The sequence below is a fragment of the Salmo salar genome, chromosome 26 (assembly GCF_965601325.2).
Source record: "Salmo salar chromosome 26, fSalSal1, whole genome shotgun sequence".
Lineage (NCBI taxonomy): Eukaryota > Metazoa > Chordata > Actinopteri > Salmoniformes > Salmonidae > Salmo > Salmo salar.
This window is the reverse complement of record NC_138316.1, coordinates 12,555,854-12,570,010: the sequence shown is the minus strand read 5'-3', so window position 1 is coordinate 12,570,010 and position 14,157 is coordinate 12,555,854. Positions and strand designations below refer to the sequence as shown.

General features: G+C 44.9%; 1 protein-coding gene across 5 annotated transcripts in view; it reads left to right on the top strand.

Moving 5' to 3' along the window:
• Positions 1-14,157, top strand: part of LOC106587166 (zinc finger protein 536) — a 180,279-nt gene that overhangs the window by 50,707 nt on the left and 115,415 nt on the right. For 3 of the 5 annotated variants that reach the window (XM_082969410.1, XM_082969413.1, XM_082969414.1), the window contains exon 4: positions 7,216-7,348. The exons of 1 other annotated variant lie outside the window; for it this stretch is intronic. The gene's annotated coding sequence lies outside the window, so the exon portion shown is untranslated. The remainder of the gene's footprint in view (positions 1-7,215; positions 7,349-14,157) is intronic. One more of the 5 variants, XM_045708867.2, reaches the window with a different exon arrangement.

Here is a 14,157-nt window from a genome sequence, read left to right as displayed (position 1 = left end):
GGGAATAGCATGATCTGTAGCACAAGTGCAAACATGTTGCGCGGTTTCCTAATGTGACTGGAGAGACTTGGGGGTCTCCCTCTCTGGCGAGTTTATAGATGACTGGCGTGTCTGTGCCTGTGTGTCATGCAGACCCGGTCCACCCATCCAGTTCCCCTTAACAAGCCTCAGGTCAGACTGCCTGGCACTCATCTACCCTTAAGCACAAGTCAAGCTAGTAAACAGATGGAGTCAGCACTTTTAACTACTCAAATGTAGCTAGTCAACCTCTGATATACAGTATACACTATTAGGATAGTAGCAAGAGTATGAGTTCCTAGTAGCTTTCTTACCTAGTCAGTCATCTAGCTGGGTCTTAGTAAATATGCTCAAGTAGCAGCAGAAAAAGGGAGTGAAAAAGAACAGCTGATCTCAGAACGGTAATGAAGCGACGAGCAAGGCCGGGTGGGTCTTAGTAAACATGCTCAAGTAGCAGCAGAAAAAGGGAGTGAAAAAGAACAGCTGATCTCAGAACAGTAATGAAGCGACGAGCAAGGCCGGGTGATGGAATAGCGGCGCATGTCTTAAAAGTCAAATCATTTCATTTTCTTCATCAGAAGACGGCTAACCAAAAGGTTCAGAAGTCCCGTCTGCACACTGCAGCAAAGCCCGAGCCCTTAGATGGCTAGCGATTCATAGGTCCTCTATGTGATTATCATAGAGGACAGGGCTTGTCCCAGGCCAAGTCCTATGGGACGGCTATGGGTTACAAGGGGAACGGCGTTAGAGAGCTTTTTCCATTAGGAACAGAGAATGAAAAAGCATGCTTACGCCCAAAGGCCTTTTACCAACATTCATTTATGGGATTGTGTTTTTCTTTTCTTTCAGGGGCAAGCGGATGTTTTTTTTTTATACCCAGGATAAATAAGGATGCACATTAAATAGAACCTTTAGAATGTTATTTTATGAAGTTAGTGTCTGCATGGCGGCTTTTAACAAGGCATAGAGTACAGTATGTGTGACTGCTTGAGTGTGACCAGTCCACCCTATTCCCGTCCCTGATTGTCGCCATCCTTTGCTGTATATTTCTAAAAGGGGGGAGCAGAGTCGTATGGAGCATCAAAGGTGTGCTAGGTGGTGCATGTGTACGTGTTAAAAGCAAGCCTCTTTGACTGGAAGCTTTTTGGATGTGCCCTGTGGTCTACCACCACCTGACTCACTGTGATGTGCCACACTTAAATTGTGCATGGTGGTGTGCTGAGCATCAGTCATCAGAAGACACCATTAAAATACATCTGCTCTGACATCTGATCCTGTCTCGTGTTGTGTCTCCACGGACACAACCCGCTTTTACCTTCAGCCTGGGCCCGTCTAGTGTTGTCTATCCACGAACACAACCCGCTTTTACCTTCAGCCTGGGCCCGTCTAGTGTTGTCTATCCACGAACACAACCCGCTTTTACCTTCAGCCTGGTCCCGTCTCGTGTTGTGTCTCCACGGACACAACCCGCTTTTACCTTCAGCCTGATCCTGTCTCGTGTTGTGTCTCCACGGACACAACCCACTTTTACTTTCAGCCTAATCCTGTCTCGTGTTGTGTCTCCACGGACACAACCCACTTTTACATTCAGCCTGATCCTGTCTCGTTGTGTCTCGACAGATACACAACCCGCTTTTACCTTCAGCCTGATCCTGTCTCGTGTTGTGTCTCCACAGACACTACCCACTTTTACTTTCAGCCTGATCCTGTCTAGTGTTGTCTCTCCACAAGCATAACTCACTTTTACCTTCAGCCTGAGCCTGTCTCGTGTTGTCTCTCCACGAACACAACCCGCTTTTACTTTCAGCCTGATCCTGTCTAGTGTTGTGTCTCCACGGACACAACCCACTTTTACTTTCAGCCTGATCCTGTCTCGTGTTGTGTCTCCACGGACACAACCCGCTTTTACCTTCAGCCTGATCCTGTCTCGTGTTGTGTCTCCACGGACACAACCCACTTTTACTTTCAGCCTGATCCTGTCTAGTGTTGTGTCTCCACGAACACAACCCGCTTTTACCTTCAGCCTGGGCCCGTCTAGTATTGTCTATCCACAAACATAACTCACTTTTACTTTCAGCCTGATCCTGTCTAGTGTTGTCTCTCCACGAACACAACCCGCTTTTACTTTCAGCCTGATCCTGTCTAGTGTTGTCTCTCCACAAACATAACTCACTTTTGCTTTCAGCCTGATCCTGTCTAGTGTTGTCTCTCCACAAACATAACTCACTTTTACTTTCAGCCTGATCCTGAAACTACACAGAAACTGCCAATCCCCCCCTAGACTCTACAGCCAGACACACAGTGACCCACACAGCCTTGTAGGCCCCCAGACAACCTTGATGTGTGTTTTTGGTTTGTGGATATGCAAGTTTGCAGTGTGTGTGTGTGTGTGTGTGTGCGTGTGTGTGTGTGTGTGTGTGTGTGTGTGTGTGTGTGTGTGTGTGTGGCAATACTTGGAACAACTTTTTATATAGGTGATATTAGATATTACTACTCCAATAAACCGATAATAAGCATTTGCTGAGTCTACCATTTTTTTTTGTATCACTTCTGATGAAGTGTAAACACTCAATCTTTCCATCAAATTCCATTAAACACAGTGAGAAATGCAAACATGCGTGTGCACTCCTAAAAAGCCCCAAGCAGTGAATTTTAAACAGCCGTGCGTGGACATAAATAGTTTAATCTGATGTCCGTAAATCATATGGAGAATGTACATTTGGCCTGGGTACGGCCTTCAGGTTCACACACGGATTCTGTAAACATGTTTTTTAGCCCGGTGGCGTCGAGTCTTAAGAGACTGCCATAATCAAAAACAATAACCGCTCTAAGCGTAAACTCCTCAAAAAGTCCTGGAGAGGTATGGAATAATAATCTGTGGGTGGGCCCCGCCGAATGCTGAGAACGCAAACATTTCACTGTTAAGTTGTTTAAATAAAGGCCTCGGGCGTATAGATGGCTGAGAGATAGGACATGCTGCCTTAATTACGCACGGCCGTAAAAAAGTACGGTATAAATGATGTCTCTCCGTTCAACAGGGTTTAACCTATAACATGTCAGCGAGGTGTGCACTTCAGACGCGAGAGAGCGGATGTATTGTTTGGAGAAAAAAACAACAGGCTCTGAAGGAGAAAAAAATATAAATGACAACAACAAAAAGAACGAAAGACTACAATCAACAAAGAGAGCAGTGTTTACTCTGAATACAAAGACTTTCAAATTCTTCCCCCACCGTTGCGTGGCCTTACAGAGAGAAAAATAGACCAGCTAATCACCCCGTTTATTGTTCATAAACTCTGTGAAAGGTAATATGCTTTAAAAGCACAGTAAATGTATTGGTGTTGCTGGAGTTTGCTCTTATGGACGGTGTAAGTTACATTAGGCAGTGGAGAGAAATAGATTCTTTTTCCTGAAGTTTCTACTGCTGGGTGGGCCCACTCCTCTTTAGCTGTGTTAACATAAGAATAGAGGGGTGGCTAGAGTGTGAGGGGGGGGGGGGGGGGGTAGCTGGTTGAAATGATTCTGCGCCTCCGCTGCTGCATAGCAGGGGCTGTTGTTATCCACTTATAACATCAGACGTTCTCTCTCTCTCTTTTACTCCCTCTGTTTCATATTCCTCCCTCTCTCCCTCTCTCTCCCTCTTTCCCCCTCTGCTCCACTGTGTCGTAGAGCAGTTTGGGCATCGAATCGGGGGGCCTATATACCAGTCTTATTTTGTAATGCCTGACTCAGCCTTGGCACACCTCTGTCCCAGATCTCCTCAGGCGCGTGGCCTACAATGTGACGCGGGCGTCACGCCCGACGTGGAATTTTCGACCCGGGAGAGAGGATAAAACGTCTCTCCTGTCCACAGCCAGAAGGCCCAGAGCAGGCGTACACACACAACACGACCCAGGAACTCTGCCTGCTCTTAATCACGTTTCATCCTCCCAGTCTTAAAGCCCTGGATCTGAACGGTAGTTCACCTTAAGACGAGCTAGGGTCTGGGACCGTGACACTGTTAAGCATGGAGGAGGAATGGCGTTAGAAATAACTGTTTGTATTCGTTTAGCGTCCGTCTTGGAGCGCAGGGAACGGTGGCTGAACGGTGCTTAAAGACATCTGGATGCGATGAAATGCCATTGATCTAAACAAAAGAGAGTCTCTCTGCCTAGCAAGCCACCCAACGTGCGTTCGGCTTTCACCGCGTATTTGTGCAATGTTTTCTAAAGTGCTATATTGACAAATGTTTCATCGCAACTGTATTAAGCTTTCCAACATGAGATGGCTTTTCCTTGCTACGATTTCCCCCTAGATAAACATGGAGACCGTTGAAAGTAGCTGTGCACTTGATAAATGACTGAAAAGGCGTACTTCAGGGCTGGTCAAAAGACGAAAAAGACCAAACACGTTGTTATTGGATTGACATTTTATAATAACAATAATATTCTTTTCAACTTCTATAGCGCTATTCATTACATAAAGAATCTCAAAAAGGAGAAGCGATTTAGAAGAGGAAAAGAGCGTAGCTTTCATGAGATGGGAGGTGGTGAGAGGGTCGGGGAAAGTTCGTGGATGGAGTTGTCTTCGGAGGGAGGTGGTCAAAGGAGGGAGAGCAAGCGAAGATGGTCTCTGGGACATCGTATATAAACACGCTCAGAACATTGGAAGCCGTACAAAGTGTTAACTTGTTTTTTTTTAGAAATGCATGAACTCGTTTTTGCTTAGTTTCAGAGCAATCTGGGCATCAGCTACGTTTTACAGTACTACAGCATATCCATCAAGATTGATTTCCCTCCCTGTTTTTCCACACCATTGGTGATCTGCAAATCAGACTTACTATGAGAGAGAGAGAGAGAGAGAGGGTGATGGAGGGAGAGAGTGGGGGGAGAGAGGTGGCCTGTGTGTGTGTGTGCATGAGAAGTGCACCTATAGATTTATCAGCTCTTTCATTCTATTTAAACAAATAAGTCTTGGAGCCTTGGATGGCAGTGTAGGGACATGCCTAGGATAATAAGCGTCATGGAATCTAATCAGATTTATAAGAGGAATTGATTGTTGTGTGGCAGGAGGAGCAGGAGTGGGGTTGGCAATAAGCTGAAATTTAAGTGTTAATTTTTATGCTAATCCGCTGGCATCTCCGTGTGATGCAATTTGGTTCCCTGCACCGCAGATATGAAATTGTCCTGCTCACAGAGAAAATGTCAGCTTGCCAGACCCTGAAAGCTTGTTATTTATTAGGTATGTTTCTATTAGTATGTGTCACAGTTGTTAGAGAGCCACATGCACACGTATAGACACACACGCGCGCGTGCGCGCACATACACACACAAATACACACAATGGTGCTTCATGCTTGTTCCGCCCAGCTCTCGGCCTTAAAATCGTCTCAGCTCACTGGTTGCAACACTGGGGCATTAATGTATTATCATATATCGGGTGGTCCTTGCCCTCTGGACAAAAGGCTATTTAATACAATTTAATGACATTCCCAAGCAGGAGAAAGGGAGGGAGACAAGGAGGCAGCCTAGATGAAAATAGCATCTGTGTTTCTCATGGCTCGCCCATGCAAACATTTCAGCTTAAGATGCGTGACTTCTAGCCTTTCTCCGGCAGAAAGGGTGGAAAGAGGGAGAAGCTAATGAGAGGGAGAATTAGAGAGGAAGGAGAAGTCTAAATATGAATATCCATAAAGACAGTGTGCTGTAATCCAGGCCTTAACGCGGCGTACAGTAACATGTCACAGACGGCATTGCTCTCCAAAGGCCATTAAGTGATCCATTTCCACAGTCACACGGTGATGTCATCCACACGAGACAGCAGAGGGACGTTGACAGCCAGGCGCTGTGTTTGGGTTTCATCCAGCTCTGACAGCTTCCTGTCAAGGCGCCGCTCTCCTTTGAAACGCCTATTCTCTCCGTCTCTCGCGTTCAAACTGTACCGTACTCTGTCTAGTCCCCATTCACACTGCTGTTCTGTGTGCCAGTCCCTTAATCCAGTTATATTGTACACTGGGCGTAGTAACAGAGTAAAAGGTTTGGATGCAATTCACATATAGGTCAATTAAATGCACCAACATCTGCTCTCTGCTAACCATTTGCATATAGTATTCATATGTTGATGATGTCCCTTGTTTTTGTGTTTGTGTGTGTGTGTGTTTTTTTTTGCACTTCCTCCCCTCCTCCACATCTCTTTGTAATAAAAAGAAGAAGATTCACACTTCCCAAAACCGGATACAGCCGTCCTATTTTTACTTCCCCTCTCACCAACGCTTAAAGGAAAGAGTTTCTTGAGCAGACAAGTGCCGGGGTTGTTCTGTTGCCATGCCCCTGATTTCAAAAAGAAGAACCCTTTTACTGTAGTGGGAAGGCCTCCCTTTTCCAAGGCAGCTTAATGCCTTATCAATCAATGATGAGACAGATGGACCAGCGATAATCTATTTAGAATGCCTCACAGCAAATATTGTCGTACAGATGATTAGAGATTGAGCTATTTTAACTCGCCCCCTTAACAAATCTTCCGCACATTTTAATACTTTGAATTATAGGGGGGGGGGGGGGGGGACTTCACAAATGTGGTTATTTTAAAATGAATCTCAAACATTAGAAAAGGGGTCTAATGTGTAAACGGCTGAAGTCGGTCTTCTCTTTGTGGCGTTATGGGTGGGGATAGGGGAACAAAGAACATATGAAGAGTGTGGTGGTCTGTTGCCAAAACCATAATGACAATGCATGTTTCTTTAACCAGAAAAGGGGGGTCCTTTAATGGAATTGTGTCTGGGGGTGTAAATGGCAAAGCTAGAGGCCTCAGTCTCTTTTATGGTCGATGGCTCCCGATTTAGCGTGAGGAGGAGGAGGAGGAGGAGGAGTGAGAAAATGAAGTGGAGGTTGTCAGATGTGGCAGCTGCTTGGAATCCTGATAAATATAAGCCCTTATTGATCGGATGAAAATGAAAGATCCCAGAGTGCCGTGCAGTATTTAGCATCTTGTCTGCCGCGCGTCAGTGATGGCCTTGCCTTGGAGGGATAGATTTTCAGCCCGCTGCAAGGCACGGCTTTTATTTCATCTTTAACCTTTTCCGGCTGCGTTTCCTTGACCTCTGCGCTTCGCCGCCATTCAGAGAATTTGTTACATTTCACTTGACATCATCTGCCTCTCTCTCTCTCTCTCTCTCTTTCCTTTCCTCTCTCTCTCTCTCGCTCTCTCACTCTCTGACAGGACAGGACAGAGACACATCCCTCTAGGTCGGTTGTCATTGCTGTGTGCTGTAGTGACTCAGTGGCAGTGACTGCCTGGGTCTCCTCGAACCTGACAGACAGGCTCCAGACCAGTATGCAGTTAGTGTGTTAAGGTATGCCCCCCCCCCCCCCCCCCCCCCCCCCCCCCCCACACACACACACACAGACCTTCTGTCACACACTGATCAGTGATCAGTCCCCCTGTCCCACTGGCACAGCTCTATCACACTCACATCGCTCTCTCTCTCTACGTTGCCATAGGCTTCTGCTAATGCTTGTAACTTGTTACAATCTGGATTGTGATAATCTACCATAATCATCAGCCACATGCCACCTAAAAACACACATGAACGTCATTCAGTTACCACACTGAGACATGTCATCTTCCCCTCCCCTTGTGCCACCTCTCCAATGTCACTATACTTCCACTTCATGCCTACCCACTCTATGTCTTTTTCATTTATAAGAGCTAGCTAGCAATTATAACATGAGAAATATGGGACGAATCATGAACAATTTATGTTTTGGCATTAGTGTAATTGAATTCTACTCGTATATCACAGGGAGAAGTTTCAGGCTTGAATTAAACGAGAGGTACGGATCCATGAAAATAAGGCTCCCTTCCTTGTCTTTTGAACAACGCTCCCTTACTCTTTTAGATGGATGATAAATCCCCTGTGAGGGAGCCTGCAACAGCTGTTGGCAGACAGGCTAGATATGAGAATAGCAGCATAGGATGAGCGAGCATTAAAAATTTATACGCTATTTAGCCTAGGTGTATTTTAGGTATTTGACATTTTCATGTCCGGGACAGACTCGATTTATTCATAGTACAGAAAATAAAAAAAAATAGAGAAGGGGTGGGGGGGAAAGAACCATAAGTGAAGGCCATTCTGTTTTTATGGTCACTACACCCTACGGTAGTGATCCGTGTGAAGGCTTAAAGCACACTGTCTGTGTCTATGGAGGAGACTAAAGCTCGTTATGACTGGAGTAATAATTAGCACACTGCACAAAGGAAATGATTTGCCTCTTAAGCCCCCAATATCTTTCTTTTTTTGTGATTCCTTCCCCCCCCCTTCACTCTCTCTTAACACTGACTGGGAAAGCTACACAAAAACACAAAATAAGCAGGGACATTGGGTAGTGTTCTTAAAAAAAAAGCTGGTAGGGTAGCTAGCTAGGCCCAGGCCCCAGACGGTGAAAGTGAAAATCCCAGCCCTCCTAGTGATGAATTACTAATGCTCCTTCAGAACGTCTCCGTATCCCTCACAATCTGATCGCGCCGAAATCTAAGACGTGTCCTGTAAGGAAGGATCTGGCTATAAGAGACACCTCAACCTCCCTCCCTCCATCTCTGCTCCTCTCCCTCTTCCTTCCACTGTCTGACTCTCACCCCCTTTTTCCCTTCCGTCCTCCCTCGCTCTGTCTGCGTCCCTCGCGTTTTATTTCTCGCACGCTCTTCTCCACGTGTCCTTTGAGTCTCTCTCTCCGTGTGTTTCTCTTATTGTCTCTCCTTTACCCAACTTCCCCCCTCTTTCTTCCATTTCCTCACGCTTCCAATCGTCATGTATACACTGTTATTACCCTGGGGAATATTTAGCAGTAACATGTTCAACTCTCGTCTTAACTCCGAACACAAACCTGGAAGGCACAAACCGGAGAAGTATGCGTAAGTATACTGTGGAAATGATCAACGATAAACAGAAAGCTTTTATTTTGCAGTTTAAACCTATTACTGGAGCGCTCAATCTCAAGCCTGGGATAATTTTTGGAGATATCTCTCCAACTACAAAGAAAATGGGAATCAAAGCCATTCACTGTTTAAAGGAGATGGAGGCACTTTGAAAGCATACGTCTCAACAACGTCCTTCATTTTCACATTTCATTGATTTCACGTTGCTGGAGTTCAATGCCACTAGTGCTTGAGACATAGGGCCTGCGTTACCTGCAGCTTTGTAGAGATACACTCATAGAAAATGCTAAACATTTGAAAGATGTCAGTAGAAAATATCCTCAATCCGTCAGTCTCTCAGAAAATCCCCCAAAAATACACAAAAACATGTCCAATGTTAAATGCCCAGGCTTGAGTGATCATTTTTAGCCTAGCAGTATGTTTTTGTGAAAGGGTACGTGGAGTTCTTACTGGAGTACGACAGTGCGACATGTGCAGAGAGTTGCCCTCCCTGGGTCTATAGGGGTTTACCAGGGAGCTGTTTCCCTGTGGCGCGAGGGTTTAAGTGTCAGAGCCAATGTGCCTTTGAGGCCGTATCCTAGCAGATTAGCGTCTCTCCTTATCATTCCAATCAAGCCCTGCTCCCTTTGAAAACATATTGTACATATCTACCCCTCCCTCCCAGCCCCCTGCCGTCGTCCATGACAACAATCTGTAGGCATGATGGTCTGTCTCAGAGGAGCAGTGGGAGCCCTTGACAGATAGCAGGTCTGGCGCTGGAGTCAAAAGCAGGCACGTCCGTCCTCCTCCCTACCCGGCGCAGGGGAGAGGGGGCCGAAGGGGGAGACTGTCAGGCGACAGAGGGGACCGAAGGGGGCTGGGCGGGGGGGGGGGGGGGGGGCCTGGAGCCCAACACTCGAGCCCTTCATCATCCTCCTATGATAGCATGGGTAATTGATATATGGGCACAGCCGTCTCTTCCCCTTCGCGTGTTAAGGTCGACTTATCTACATTTCACCCCTGATTTCTCCACTCCCATTATATTTTCTAGATATTGACTGACTGGTGAGGGTGGTGTGTGAAAAAAATCCCATAGAAAAATAAAAGAAAAGTGCTTTTATTCCGGCGCCTAACCCTGCCTGTTATCAAAGTAACTTTGAGCTTATTAGCGACAAAGGGCCTATCCCCCCCCCTTCCTGCTTTGTGTGGCCGTGAACGCCAGCGCTTCCTGAATTAAACTGCTGGCTTCCTGTTCTTTTATATGCATGGCCACATCTGGGGAGCTTGCTCACAGCCCTGCTGCCTAATAACAATCACCTTCCCTTTCAGTCCCCCCTGATTGTTTCTAATTCACTCTGACAGATAGTGGCTGACAAGCCGCCCGCGCCTCCCTCCCTCCGTGACCCCGGATCACTCACCGCACTTATAAGGCCTGTCATTTTTAATATTTGATTTCAGTTTTAAGTTATGTGTTTTACCCAGATGATGAAATCAGTGTTTAACGGAACACAAAATGGATCTCCCTCTCTCTTTTCATCTTCAATCTCTCCCTTGCTTGCTCGCTCTCTCTCTCTCTCTCTCTCTCTCTCTCTCTCTCTCTCTCTCTCTCTCTCTCTCTCTCTCTCTCTCTCTCTCTCTCTCTCTCTCTCACGGAGATGAGGGGAAGATATTAGGGATAATATAGGCACACAGACACAGACACACAAAGCTCACAGCCACGCGGACACACTGCTCTGCATTGCATTTTACACTGTGATCTGCCAGTGGGTATTATACATTTTCTCTGTATCTAGAAGTCCAGCAACAGGACATGATGCGTGGCCATTGACAAATATCCGATTTTGTATATGTCCTCAGGCCTGCAAGTTACTTAGTTCCGACATTCTTTGCATTCCATTGATTGCCAATAAAGGTGTTTAGACATGGATAAAACGCATATCAGGTAGACTAATCGCTAAATGAATTTATCGATTCATCGACAAGTAGATGGTTGACATTTTGCAGGGCAATCCATGCAGTCCCTCAATAAAAGAAAAACGCAATTTAGAGTTAAATGAAAATAAGCAATTACTTAGTTAGCCAGTTCAATAGTTTGCTTCCCACATACTTCACAGAGATATATATGTCTAGAGAGAGACAGAAGAACAAGAATGTGAAGAAGACCAGAGAAAGAGAGAGATCCTACTACACCCACCGTCTCAAATAGACACATCCACCGTCCGGCGAACACGTTGACTGTGTATTCACCTCACAACAACAAGGCAACATCCCCCCCCGAAAACTCATCCAACTCATAAACACTCTGCAACCCTATCACCCCAACGTACCCAGACACCATCTCAAATACACACCCACTTCATACCGCCAAGGCATTGTATCATTCCGGGACACGACGGTGCCTTGGGCATGCCCGATTCCATTTTTTCTCTCCCGATGACAAAAACAGAACTAATTGGAGTACCACTGCATGTTTTCACTAAAGGCACAATTTAATTACATTTGAGCTGGGAATGAGCATTTTGGGAATGTCATATGTTCATTCAGCAAATGGAGCGAACGAAAAGCAATATTTGTTTTGCTTTGATTAGCAAAACCGGCAGGGTAATTTGTTAAGAAAGGGACAGAAAATCTCTGTTTAACCCCCCTCCCCCCAAAACACTCTCACCCCCCCACCACCCCTCCCGACACAGCCCCTACAATGTGAATCAGCATCAACCCCCCCCCCTTCCTTAAGCCATTTATGCGTTTATCTTAAATGTTAATGAACTTTTGCCCCCAGCATTTTTGACTTTGGACCGCTGTCTCCGGTCTCCAGTCCCCGATCTCTGTCCTTTTGTGGCATTGTTGATAAATACTTTATGAATAACTTTTTTCATAATGTAAAGAGTATTGTTTTCTCCAAGGTTGTATTAATAAACATGAATGAATGTATTTGTCTTCACCAAAGCATGATTAATGCACATTAGCCTGTGTATTGCTCACTCTAGCCCGCGCCCCTACTCCCCCAAAAAATGACCCATCAACATTAAATATTTATGGCATAATATTAATGGTTTTGTAAAGAAAATAACAAGTTATTAATCCTCTGATTAACAACTGATTAACCTTTTTATTAAACACGTGATCCGTGCATCGTCGATTCAGGATATGTCGCCTGAGTGTGCTGCAGAATAATTATTTTTGTGTCTTTTCTAATTGCAAAAATCGCATGGTTGAACTGTTGTTTTTTACACATGCACACACACTTACACTTGCTCACATAACGTGAGATTTGCAGTCCAAGTACACATATACAAAACATTGGCAAAATTCTATTGCATGAAGCGAAAGCGACTAAATATAGCAGCAGATCTTTAAAACAATGGGGTTTAATTCACATATCCGTTTATTCCACAGTTATTGGCATGCTGTGGGAAAGTACAGAGAAAACACTGTGCTGAAGGACAAACGCTTTCTTTCTCTTTTTTTTGTGTTTGCTCATCTCTATGCCATTGTGTGTATTTTTAGTCCCCCGTCTCTGTCCGCTAAAACACAATTATGTTATGTTTTGAGACATGCCAAGAGTGACTTCACTGTGCAGGCTAGAAAAAAAGACAGATCTTTGGTGCCATGATCTACCAGGTGCTTATGCAAGTAGGGCTTTTTCAGTTGACATTCGCTGTAAGAATTGGTGAGGTTCAGGGATTGGCTTGTCAAGTTGTAAAAAAAGATATCAAAAAATACTTTACCATAGCAGTCCAAAGAGAAGTACTAAGAACTACCAACTCTAGACGGTTTCTCCTAGGATATTTACAGTGGTTTTCCAAGTAGTTCTCTGTACTGTGCATATTAAGTAGATAGGTAAATAATGATAGAATAGACATTATGATCAACATTTATTCATTTCACTAATGATAAAACGAATTCTATAGTCTTTGTGTGAAGGCTTTGGCTTAGTGCTCAGGCCTCAGGCACAACTCAGGGACACTCTTCAGTCCTGGGTCCTGGGTCATCTCACAACTTCTTTTCATTTAATTCATATCTTTGTTTAAGCATGTGTTTTTTTTCTTCTTCATACACCCCTGTCTTTCATTCTGGCCCTTTTCTTTAGTGGGCAGAATCCATCAAAGGCCAATGTGTTGTGAAAGGCAACAACAATACGCCTCTTTGTGGAAAGATGTGTGAGGGGATAAGTGTGTTGGGGACACTTGTTTTTTTTTTTATGGCATGGTCTTATGATGGATCGGGGCTTGTTCGGCAGGGTGTCTTTGTTCGTTTCCCTTTTCCTCAAATACCAATGGAAGATTTCACCTTCAGCGACTTTCCCTTAACCCCCATCTCACTTTGGACTTGCTCTCTTTCTACTCTCCTTCTCTCTCTCTTTAATTTGCTTGTCTCTAGTCTCTCTCTCTCTCTCTCTCTCTCTCTCTCTCTCTCTCTTTCTCTCTCGCTCACACACTAGTCTCTATCTATGTCTTTCTGTCTTTCTCGCTCTCTTTCTCTCTGTCTCTCTCTCCACCACACAAACTGGCCGCCCTGGGATTCATCAGAGTCAGTCACACACCCCTCTGAAAACAATTATCTTTGAACTTGCTTTTAGTGCTGTTTGTCCTAATTGCAGATAATTTTCTCTGTCAGATTTCTACTTTTATTGCAGTTTTGCCCTGAATGTTGATCCTATTGAGGTTCAACCTTATTTTACTCGCTGGGACACCCCTAAGACCTGGATTCATCACATATCCCCCTAGGACTTCTCTCTCTTTCTCTCTCTTCAAATTCATTTTTTTTCTCATCATTTCTTCTTTTTTTTAAGATATCATTTTTTTGTAGTATTATCCAAATGAATTAGTGGGATCCCAAAATACACAGAAGGACGTACGGTTTGTCCCAATTTCTGTGTTATCGTTCACATTTTGGGCCAGGATTTCTTTTTTTTTTGCTGAGGTATATCTCTGTGACACGTTGGACTGAGTAACTTCAGTGCCACTTGGGATTCACTATGCATTTATAGATCGGTGGTACAGAGGTGGACTTCGTAGTAATTAAAGACGAGTAAAGGTGGTTAATTCCGTCCTCTGCGTCGTTCCAACCATTAACAATCTCCCCCGTTCTGTTAACTATTTATGAGAGGGTCTCAACTGAAACCCACACACACACACGCACGCACACACACACACTGTACATGCATGCACCTAAGCTTCTTAAGGATCCTTGTCACCATGCAGACACCAGACAACATGCGCTGCGGTTGCAGAGAGAGGTTTAGAT